The sequence below is a fragment of the Gymnoscopelus microlampas genome (genome assembly GCF_963454915.1).
Source record: "Gymnoscopelus microlampas genome assembly, chromosome: 10".
Classification (NCBI taxonomy): domain Eukaryota; kingdom Metazoa; phylum Chordata; class Actinopteri; order Myctophiformes; family Myctophidae; genus Gymnoscopelus; species Gymnoscopelus microlampas.
Window position 1 is genome coordinate 49,370,862 of NC_139947.1, and position 8,908 is coordinate 49,379,769.

Here is an 8,908-nt window from a genome sequence, read left to right on the forward strand (position 1 = left end):
GTTAGAATATGGAGATAAGAGGTTTCTGCCCGACAACAGCGATATGTGTATACCATACTGTACATTCTATAATCCAGATAATAAGCCAACCCCCCCCCCCTCCCCCCATCTTGTTATAATTTACAATGTAGGCGTTTAGCAGACGCTCTTAATCCGATTTACAGTAAGCAAGGAAAACACGAGGTAATCAAATGCATAGAAATAGTTATCTATAGGATCATAGGTAAACCAAGAGCCTACAGTATCATCAGTCTAAACCATATAATATCCCCCACCCCCCCAAAAAAAAACTGTACATTGAAACTATGACCTGGCATCTGTCTACATAACAATGCTACCTAAATTACATTTAATCTTTGCATAAGCCTGCAAGGTCGTCAGGTGCCAGGGCAGGTGAGCTACGGGCTATAAGGTGGAGTCTGAAGAGGTGAGTGTTGTTTATAATGTATTGTTATTGTTAGCACAGACAGTCTTGCAGAACCTGCCACACCAGCATTTCACCACCAGCTTGTTTTACTTTTGGCAGAGAGTGAGAATTAAAGCCTTCTTGAAGCTTAAATCTTTCGATTGATTGATTGATTGAATACTTTATTAGACAGGAATAAAAACAGCACAAGCTATACGGCCAGACATCTGGGCTAAAAGGATAACACAAAAAAAAGTCCGGTCTTGTATCCATTGTGGTCCTAAATATTCAATTCAATTCATCAACATAGCACAGGGGTCTTCAACGTTTTCAGGCCAAGGACCCCCTAGCTGAGAGAGAGGTGAAGCAGGGACCCCCTCTATATTGTATAAAATTGTGTTTCAGATAAACGTTTGCTGCTTTTTTCCCTCTGCACCTATAACTCTTTGCAGCGCGAGGCGTTGTGAGCTTGTAGATCGGCTATTTTTGGCTAAAGTTCTCATCAGAAAAGGGATGCTAGGGTCCAAGTGGTTAGTGTAAAAAAAATAATATATATCACTAAAGATTTGGCGGACCCCCTGTAGTAACTCTGAGGACCCCCTAGGGGTCCCGGACCCCCTGTTGAAGACCCCTGACATAGCATAAAGATAACACCAAAATACAATATCATCAACAAATATAAAACACTATTTTGCAATAAATGCGCCGATGTCGCCTCACAGCTAGAAGGTCCTGGGTTCGATTCCCGCCGGGGACGCTGTGGCCGCTGGGAGGCGTGTTCTCTCCTCTGAGTCATCAGTGCCCATACCCTAAGGTTGGTGGTTGGTGAAAGGGCCTTTCTGTGTGGAGTTAGCATGTTCTCCCCGTGTCCCCTAGGGTATAGGTACCCTCACAAAAAACATGCAATAATCCAAGTCTCTATAGACGAAACCACAGAATGGCAGAATCATAACTGCGGTGCCAAGCGGGTGCCGCTCCGCACCGCGAAAACCGCAGCTACAGGCAGCGTTCTGTGCATTCGTCTATACTGCCCCCCCCCCCCCCGGTCAGCCGGGGCGCCTGATGGAGGGGAAAGGAACTGGTTGGAAAAGCGTGTTCCTTCCACGCGCTACGTCCGTATGTACAGGTATGTATGTATGTATGTATGTATGTATGTATGTATGTATGTATGTATGTATGTATGTATGTATGTATGTATGTATGTATGTATGTATGTACCTACCTACCACTTCTACATTGCAGTATTGATACTTTTACTTACTTACCACTGCTTATGGCCATATAACTGAGAACATCAGGGATCTCCAGATACAGTATGCACCAGGGGCGTCGCGGCCATTCACTGTGTGTACGACGCGACACCCTCACTCACATAGATCCGTGATTTCATAGCCCCCACTTTTTGAAAAAAAATAATAATAATAAAAAATAATTCATATCATTTTTTTTTATAATAAATCGGTAAAATCAGGCTAAAACCGAAATAAAGTAACCAAAACTCTAAAAGAAAACTAACAAAATCCGCCCAAAAAAACGCAAAACTTTGAAAATACAAATTGTGTTTACATTTGACAGTTACAAATGTTTTTCCACGATTTTTCAAAAATAGCAGATATACAAGCTCATAGCGCGGCACTTGGTGCCGCGCTATGAGCTTGTATATCTGCTATTTTTGAATAGCCAAAGTGTAAAATAAGGGGTATAGTCCACCGAAAGTCCATCCCCCCCACCTTCTGAGAGCCTGTGACGTCCCTGGTATGCACGCAAAAAGGACAAGGACAGACGGATATAGAGATCTCCATATATGGGCATAAAAGGGTTACAGAGACAGACGGTCACAGCGGGTACTCTGACGGGTATAAATGGGTATTGCATAACAGGGTGGGGCATGTGTTCCCTGTTTGCATCGCTCCCAACTGGCATCATTCCCGAGTGTATAGTAAATGGATAAAGTGTGTCATCTCCTTTCTATGGGAAAAGTGAGTTTACCTCCCCTTGTGGTCTCCTGAAAGATGGATTTTCAGGCCTGCTTTGAAGGAATTTCTAAGGGGTACTATAACAGTATCATGCGCATTTTATTCAATTTCCATTGGGCCGCTTTAGAAGTGAAAAGAATCTCCGCTTAAGATAGAAATGTTGAGTCACATAGCGTCACCTCTTCACTCCAACAGAGATGAGATCACTGTATTTCCTGTCTCTCTGTCTGACACTAAAACGAGAGAGAGGCATACTGTAGCATATTTGACACAATAACAATATTCTCTCTTTGGAGAAAAATTGAATTGAGGTAGATTCAAGTTTTGAGATTTGAATATCTGAATATGTGCTTAATGTTTGGGTTGATTTATCTTTTGCGCGATACATTTAGTATTAACACCTGTGTTTCTGAAAGTGGGGTTCAGGGACCCTCAGGGTTCCTTGAGGGGGGGGGGGGGGGGGTCCAAATGGAAAGTGTGTACAAATGGAACCAAATGGACACTTACAGGTCTGTAACTCAGAGTTATGGGGGTCCTTGAAATAAAATTAAAAAAATTGAGAACCACTCTGCCCTACAAAGCCAAAGTGCAGTAACTACGGGGGGAAAAATCACGGATAAATGGCTTTATCACAAAGGCTTATTTGACCTTTGTGATACACAAATAAGCTGGTGTATCCAAAAACGCAGTTACTGCACTTTGGCTTACTGCTTTACACACTTTCCCAGCATGACAAACTTTCTTCACGTCAGTGAGTCATTTTGATTGATTGAATACTTTATTAGTCAGAAATGTAAACAGTCAGACATTATGGCTAAAAGTATAACACAAAAAAGGTCCTGGGGACTTGTTTCCATTGTGTGTAATTTCTTTATGCTATGTTGATGAATTGAATACATAATTCAATTCATCAACATAGCATAAAGAAATTACACAATAATTCATGTCATCAACAAATACAAAACACTATGTACAAAGGAGAAAGGGGAAAAACGTCAGCATTGAATGACCCTTTTCTATGGGAATCTGCATGTATCTCCTCTTGTGGTCTCCTGATAGACGTTTTTTTCAGGCTAGTTTTAAAAGAATCCAGTGATTTGCATATTTTAATGGCTGGCATTCCACATGTTGTTGGTAGAGTAGTAGAAGGAGAATTTCCCCATGTTTGTTCTATATTTGAGTTAGATACCCTGATTAACCCGGGAGGCATGCGATAATCCGACAGACCTTTTCTCCGACTATGTGGCATCCGCGTGCGGTTAGGGTTAGGGTGCGGGTTTGGTTCGGGTTTAGTATCGAAACGTCGGAGCGCTGCTCTACCCTGAGCCATCCCAGACTAGCAAAGTGTGTAGGAATTAGGTGGGCCGTGGGCTTTAGGCTGAGAAGTAGTCTAATCAGTTTGTTTTGGGGGGAGGTCTGAAGCTCAGTCTTTAGTGACATTGAGATCACTGGCCCCACAGTGGTGGAATGAACTCCCCACTGATGTCAGGACAGCAGAGTCACTGCCCATCTTTCACCGCAGGCTGAAAACCCACCTCTTCAGGAAACACTACCCTGACCCTTCCTCTTAGCCTGGCCTACTTGTTGAATTATTATGAGCTCTTGTTTTATTGGATCTTGTTTATTTGATACACTTATTTGTTTTAGCTCTTTCTCATTTGATTTTCCTATTTGTCTCATATGTTTATGAAAGTAGGTAGCTGATATATTGCACTTAGCGCTAGGTATGCTCTAGTTGCTTGTTTTAGAAGAGAATGCACTTCAGACTTTGGTGATTAGTAGTTTTCTTGCCTACCTATGTTGAATGCACTTATTGTAAGTCGCTTTGGATAAAAGCGTCTGCTAAATGACTGTAATGCAATGTAATGAGATGTTGGAGAACCAAGATGTGCAAGCATAGTCAAAGTGGCATTGAATGAGGGCTCCAGCAAGAGTCTTGAGAGAACTTTTGTTGTCAAAAGAGGAAATTCTGTTCCCCAAAAATCTTGTCCTTTGATTTACCTGTTATGGTTCTTTGATTCATAAACTAACTTTATTGGATTTGATTTCCTCTCGTTAATGTTCACAAGCCTTCTAATCTCTATAAGAGTAATGAGGGTCTACTGTTAGCCCCTCCCCCCACGCTTACAATCTCAGTGGGCGTGAATCGATCGCCATGGCAACAGACAGGAGGACAGAGTGGGATGTCTTATGGAACAAAAATAAATAAATAAATAAAGGCAAAGCACATGGACCTCAACAAAGATGCCACATCTCCCATCAGCATCACGCATCGCTAAGTCTGAAATAACACGTTATGAGTTGGAAAAATGGCTATTACCGTTGTCCCAACTGACCATAAATTGGCCATTAATATGTGCATTAAGAGAATAAGTAATAAATGCACAGAGTATTACAAGGGCTTTACATCAAAAAAGATTCTGCCAGCCCCAAAAAGGGGTGTTTTTCCACTCATTTTTTTTCCCCCTTTGCAATTCTGTTTTTGCACAAAACGCTTGGAGCATAAAATATTGAAATTGAACATAACAAGCGAGAGCTCAAGTGTAATAGGCTCAGCGGCGTCGTGGCTCGCTGACAATGAGCTGCACCAGTTTGTGGTGTGGCTGGTTTTTGGTTTGCAATAACAAGCTCTTAAAAACACTGTACTGCCAGAGAGAGAGTTGTTCATGGAAATTTACCACGCTTCTCTCTGTTTTTTTTTTCTTCCTTGAGGCGTATGTCTGTCTGTCTGTCTGTCTGTCTGTCTGTCTGTCTGTCTGTCTGTCTGTCTGTCTGTCTTCTTGGCTACCATGCCCTGTGTGGGTGTGGAGATTTTGTCTGTTGTTTTTGTAAACGTTCTGTCTTTTCCACTTTCAATATCAATTAGCTGAAGCCTGCAGCCAGGGAACAACACATCTATCTAAGATCAGGTACCGTGGATGCATGCATGTGCATGCAGCCATGTGGCATTTTGCAGCTATACCATCTGTCTGCCTTTGTCCTGCTAGGAAGAACTGAGATGCCAGTGGGTGGAAAAGTAACTAAGTACATTTACTCTCAAGTTCATGTACTTGAAGCTGCACTGCATGTAACTTTCCGGCCCTACCCCCGGATTTGAACCTGATGTCTCCCTGCGTGCGGACATTTTTCACCACTGAGCTAATATATAGAGCAGGCGTGGGCAAATTTGATGATGGAGAGGGCCACTATATTTCCACACTCCCTCCAGAGGGCCACATTGCATATATACTGTCGGGCAGACACCTCTTATCTCTGTATTTTAACTTTTTTCGCAAATTAATGCCGTACTTCGCCATTTTACAGTATGTCACACAAACGTAGCAAAAATAGCCGATCTACGCGTTTTGAGCTTGTAGATCTGCTATTTTTGCATTTTTTTTTATTGGAATCCATAAAAGTAACATTTGTATTTCATTTCAAATGCATTTAGTTATACTCATGTTAACTTTATGAACTTAAATACAAATACATTGGACATAAAAAAGACAATAGATTTTTAATACTAGTCATTAAGCTACTAATACTGTATAGACTGAAGTAGCGGGTCATGTTTGCATGTTCGGAATTGTAACAGCTGAAATCAATAATAAATCAGTATTCTGATATTAACCTGCGGGCCGCATTAAGTGAAGATGGGGGCCGCATGTGGCCCCCCGGGCCGCCAGTGGCCCCATGTATGATATAGAGCCTAGCCTGCCTGCTCTTAGGAGAAATTGAACATTGTCCTTCAGGTCAAGGGTCGTGGACTTGCTGACGTTATCTCTCTTTAGCCAGCAGTGGTGTAAAGTAACTAAGTACATTTACTCAAGTACTGTATGTGCCATTTAGAAACAGGTGGTATGCAGGACCGCAGGAACCAGCGCTTCCAAACTCCAACACTCCATGATGCTTCACATGAAGTGAAGCATGTGCATACTCGCTATTATTGTTTGGAGAGGTCTGTAGTTGTGATTTAAGTGACATTGGGGTGCTAGTGTACCATGAGGTGCATGCATAGTCAAATGGTCATGCAAAGCTGAGATGCATGCAGAGTCTCCCTACGGAATGAAGAGGGAGCACGATTATTTGACTTTCAAATTGAAGCAAACCAAACCTCAGTGGTGGAAACTAAGTAACTAAGTACATTTACTCAAGTACTGTACTTACAGTAAGTACAATCCTGAGGTATTTGTACTTTACTTAAGTATTTCCAATTTCCAATACTTTTACTTCTACTCCACTACATCTCAGAGGCAAATATTGTACTTTTATTCCACTACAATTATTTGAAAACTTTAGTTACTAGTTACTTTGTGGATTTTGGTTATCATTACAAAACATACATTAACTACTTTATCCCTATATACTTATATACTGGCTATTTTCAAAAGATTTTTTATATATTTTGAACACTTTGAATCACGTGAAACATTTTATATAATGATCAAAATCTACAAAGTAACTAGTAACTAAAGTTTTCAAATAAATGTAGTGGAGTACAAGTACCATATTTGGATCCGAGATGTATGTAGTGGAGTAGAGGTAAAAGTATTGGAAATTGGAAATACTCAAGTAAAGTACAAATACCTCAAAATTGTACTTAAGTAAATGTACTTAGGCACTTTCCACCGCTGGTAAACACTATTGTCAAATGTGACCTTGTCCTCCCTGGGGGGTTATGTGCTTCCTCGCAGCAGAGACGGTAGACAACATAATTCACTGCTGCTGTCACTGCCAATATCCTAATTTGCTATTAGTTGAGGATTACCACTGAGAGAGAGAGTGGTAAGCCTCCATGCTTAGCCCAAGAGCAGTGACCTGAAAAGCTCTCTCTACGTAAGTAAAAGTATCAATACTGCAATGTAGAAGTACTCCGTTACAAGTAAAAGTACCGGAAATTCAAAATGCACTTGAGTAAAAGTATTGGTATCAAAATGTACTAAAAGTACCAAATGTGGAAAGTATACTCATTATGCAGGAGGTCCCATTTCACAAGTTTTCAAATGTGTAAAAATCTTTTGAAAATAGCCGATCTACAAGCTCACAATGCGACGCATTGTGAGCGTGTAGATCGGCTATTTTCAAATGGCCGAAATGTATGTAGGGTTGAAGTGGGCAATGTATGTCTTGTGATAATAAATCAGTAACTAGTAACTAAAGTTTTCAAATAACTGTAGTGTAGTTAAAGTATAATATTTGTCTCCAGATGTAGTTGGAGTAGAAGTAAAAGTATAGAAAATGTACTAGTTACTTTACACCACTGCTCTCTCTCTCCTCTCTCTCTCTCTCTCTCTCTTACTCTCTCTCTCTCTGTCTGTCTATGTCTATGTCTCTTTCTCTCTAGTGACATGAGAAAACACATGTTTACATTGCCAAAGCAAGTGTCATAAAAACAATCATCTCACTGTCGTGTTCTCTCCAATTTTGTATAGAATGCCCAACCTGTGGGCTGGGGACCACCGGTGGGCCGTGAGGGTATTGCAAGTGAGCCTCCGAATCATTTGAAAAACACTAAGATTTGAATTATAATATAGTTAATATTGACAAAATATTGTTTTCTTGAAAAACGATGAATAGGAACTTAAAGCAGGCCTATATATATACTACATTGGTTCCATTGATCCAAGCCAGAACGCAATTGATTGATTGATCATTAAAACATGCTCTGAAAATGCACATGGCACACCCACCTGACCACTTAACACGCCAGTAACACGCCACTCGATCGGCTGCCGTGTTAAGGGATCAGATGGGGTGGGCTTAGGGTCAATCAGACTAGCGCCCTTGGTATTACTGATATCATTGATCCAAATCTCATTACCGTAGGAAACCCACCGACCGTCTTTCTTTTTTTGTCACTGAGACTTAATGGGCTATAGCACAGTGTTTCTCAAACATGGCATAGTTATAGGCGGTGCATGCCATGGAGAAATGTTACATATTGTGCCTTTTTGTTAAATGTATCAAACATCTGTGACCCCTCCCATTTCACGTTAAGTAATCTCGAAAAAGAAAAAACAGATTTTGCAGCAGTGGAAAAAAACCTCTGTTGACTGTTTTTTTTTTTTTCATCTAAAATGTGCTTAAGCCGCTGTAGCAATCCGGTAATACCACCAGGCTACATTACACTTAAATGTCAGAGCTTAAATCGGCATGTAAATATGACATAAATGCATTAATGTGTAACTGAGATCGAACATCTGTCCATGTCCGCTGGGAGTTAGCCAAATGTGGATAATAGTAAGCTAATATCATTGCACTTACTATCTGTTTGCAGTTCAGCGAACTATCTGTTCGCGGAAATGTCCGCGCTCCATTACTTTAAATGATATTTCCATAAAATAATGTGCTAAACTAATGTATACTCTCTGTTGGGCGCGGTATTACGCAACCAAAAACAGACGACCTACAAGCTCACAACGCATCGGCAGCTTGACGCTCTGTGAGCTTGTAGATCGGCTAGTTTTGGTGTGTGACGATGTGATGCGAGAGTGTGGTCTATAGCCAACACCAACTCGGGACTCCTGAATCGCTGCCCTCCACACTC